Source organism: Hylobates moloch, unplaced genomic scaffold, assembly GCF_009828535.3.
Source record: "Hylobates moloch isolate HMO894 unplaced genomic scaffold, HMol_V3 SCAFFOLD_7, whole genome shotgun sequence".
In the NCBI taxonomy this organism is placed as follows: domain Eukaryota; kingdom Metazoa; phylum Chordata; class Mammalia; order Primates; family Hylobatidae; genus Hylobates; species Hylobates moloch.
In genome coordinates, this window is record NW_026652282.1 from 25,662,823 (window position 1) to 25,666,298 (window position 3,476).

At 34.2% G+C, this 3,476-nt stretch overlaps 1 pseudogene; it reads right to left on the reverse strand.

Annotated features, from left to right (window-relative positions):
* Nucleotides 1-257: 257 nt before the first annotated feature.
* LOC116812288 (5S ribosomal RNA) lies at nucleotides 258-376 on the reverse strand (annotated as a pseudogene).
* Between the last annotated feature and the right edge of the window lie 3,100 nt (nucleotides 377-3,476).

Consider the following 3,476-nt stretch of genomic DNA (forward strand, 5'->3'; position numbering starts at 1 on the left):
AATGTTTTGCTTTTGAGAGAGCTTGAGATATATTTCATAGTTGCCTACAGACAGAGAGACACCAATAAATTGCATTCTGCATCCTGGATCGTAAGGTAAGTGCTGAATCTGACCACAGGATCAGTGCTTCTGCCACAAAACCCGAGTGTCATCAACCTTACTGGTTCTTTGCTTAGATACTCTTATCCAAAGTTCTTAAACATATCAGCAATACCATCGTGCATTATCCTTTTATTATTATTTTTATTTAAATAAAAAGCCTACAGCACCCGGTATTCCCAGGCACTCTCCCATTCAAGTACTAACCAGGCCCAACCCTGCTTAGCTTCTGAAATCAGATGAGACCAGTCATGTTCAGGGTGGTATGGCCATAGACTCATGAATCATTCTTAACTAGAGAGCAATACATTTTAGCTAGGAAAACTCCTGAATTCAACTGTCATTTCATATAATGTAAATATGTTTTAACTATATTGAATAACTTCTCCAAATATGAAATACACATACATATCATTTGGTCTAGATGGATCATTGACTGTAATTTACTTTGCTGAAGTGTCCATCTCTCTATCCACATTTGAATTATTTAAATTACTTGGAGAGCCAAGGTGGCTCCCAGACTAAAATTTCCCCAATTGTCCTTCCGCCGCTACTTGTTCATGTAGGAAATTTCTCCATCCTGTACACAGACATCAGAGTATTCTACTCCAAAGAGGCCCTACGATTTTTATCTCTTCCCCTTTCCTAGTCCTTCTGACAACTCTCCCTCCATTGTTTAAGGCAGTATTAAAATTTTCCAAATGTTCATCATTGCCTCTTTCTACTTTCAATATTCCTCTAGCAGCGCTGCTAATGTAAAGCATATGCTCCTGATTTCTCTTCCCTCATGACTTATGATTTATAATGGATTAGCATGAGCCTAGGAACAATGTATTTCCTCTTGTCCCAGACATATTTAGAGCTTTCCAATTTACACTAACATCGGAGTTTGTCATGGGGGCATTTTTGTCCATCTATTTTTATTATATTTTAGTCAACACTGTATTATATTTCCATATCATATTATTCTGATATAAATAAAAATCACAAGGTAAAATACAATTATTCATTATTTTCTTTGTATTTATCTTATCCACTGAGTAGCTTTGACTATACTTAAAAAAATTCTCAGCTTATTTAATAGATTAAAAATTATAAACTGGAATGAATTAATTGGAAATAACCAATTAATATAGTCAGGGAATGAAAGTATGTCACAAAAATCTTTCTGAAAAGGTTTCAACAACATAAGTACAAACAACTCGGAGAAGTACAAACAACTACAGAGAAGGCATAACAAATATGTCATGATTGTCAATATTTTAAATTCACCACTTCAGGTAGGATAAAGGATGTTAAAATATTTTTCTTTGAATGTTTAATATCACTAATAGGACCAAAAACATTGGAATAGCATGTGCGTGACATAAGCTTAAAGTTCTAGAGCAGTGCTATTCAATAGAATTTTCTGCAGTAATGGAAATTTTCAGTATCTGCACTCTCCAGTATGGAAGCAACTAGCCACATGTGGCCATTGAGCACCAGAAATGTGGTTAGTGTAACTGACCTGATGCTGAATTTTAAATTGTCTGTAAATTTTATTTTAATTAAATTATAAATTTAATTATAAATAGCTACATGGGGCTATTGTCTACCGTATCGGATAAACAGTAAAACTTTAGAGACTTCCAGGCTTCTGTTAAGATTGTAATTCACACCAGGCTGGTTCATCTTGTGGTCATTATCAGGCCAGTGTCAACACTACAAAGCAACACAAATCCTATGTTAAAACAACCACAAAAAATGACCTATAAGAAACTACCACAACGCACTGAAAAATAATTTTTATATTTACTGTTTTGCAAGCGTGTCAAAATATTTAAGAATCCTTTTCACACATCTTTCTCCATGAAGACCTCTCACTATGCTTCTTCAGTGCTTTCTTCTTGTTTCTCCTCCAGATATTTTCCCCAAACTTACCTATACATCTCAGGCATCCTTCCCTTCTCTCATCCTCATCTCTTCTCTACACCTTTTAAGATCTGTCTCTTTATCCATTATCCCCACACATCAACAGGTCCCTGACCGTGCACACTAAACACAAAATCCTCATCCCCAGAGAAGGGATTTGCTATCCGTCACAAGAATAAATATTTGTAAAGGCTAAATTGGGGGCTATATATTAGAATCATTTCTAGATGTCACCCTTTTTTCATCCTCTAGGCAAGATTATTTCTAATACGAATTTCATGAGGCCTCTAGAGTTTAAGAAAAAAGCTAATGCTTTATTGAATGCTTTGAGTAGTAGCAGCACCTCAAGGCAATAACAACATCTCAAGGTCTCTTCCACCTCTTTGATCTGATGAAAAATTGAATAATAAATGTAAACTGGGTATGATACAAACCAATGAGCAAATCACTTTTTATGTAAAAGTAATTAACAGGGGAAAAGATTTAAAAAGGATGCCCTTCATCTTCCCTAGACTGGGAGCTTATCCTTTAGACCTTTAGGTTTTGTTCATTTGGGATACAATCAACAAATATTTGTTGAGCCTTGACTGAGTGTTAGGCACTGTCTTAAGATTATTTTATTTGTATTGGTAATAAAAATATGGTGGTCCTTGCCCAATATAGAGCTTACAAATGTTAAAGGAGGCAGAGAGAAAACAAGAAAATCTATAACTTAAAAATAAAATTATCAATTGTGATCGCTGTAATTAAGAAATTGATGGGGTTGAATAATAGAATAGCAGGATGGGAATGCCGTACTAACTCATGGCCATTAGAAACGAAGTGATCCTACATAACACGTATGCACAGAGATAGGTTCTTTATGGTTTCATAGATTTGACGTTAGTGTAACCCATCCTTTTATATATTATATATTGCCATCCTTAAATGGTCTTTGGTAAACCACATCTGAATTTTTGATTAGTAAATGTGAAATAAAGACTTCACCTTATTCTCTGTAGGTGCTGAATACCAATGAACAATTCAGTATGAATAACATTTCCATCTTTACCTAACGAGCACATTTTTTAAAAGGTTGTCCATTTTATGAAAATGAGTAGAAATCGAAAAATGCAATGCTGATAATGCTAAGAAGGATAGACTCATGAAGATTATTATGCATATTATATTAGCATCAGGTGGCTCTAAATGCATTAGCTATAAGCTGGTAGATGGTGGGCTATGTGAGGAAGAAAAATAAAATCAAAGAAGATATAAAACTTGCTGACACTGCAACAACCTCAAAGTTGTGCCTAAAAGATGAGATTTAATCGAGTATTTTTAAAAACTAGATGCTAGGTCTTATGGAATAGAAACTTGTTTCCTATCATGTGCATCTATTAAAATTTTTCCCATTAAGAATTTATTTAAAAATTCTTAACTGCATTATGTAGAAATTGCATGGAATATGTCTTATACATTCTCTT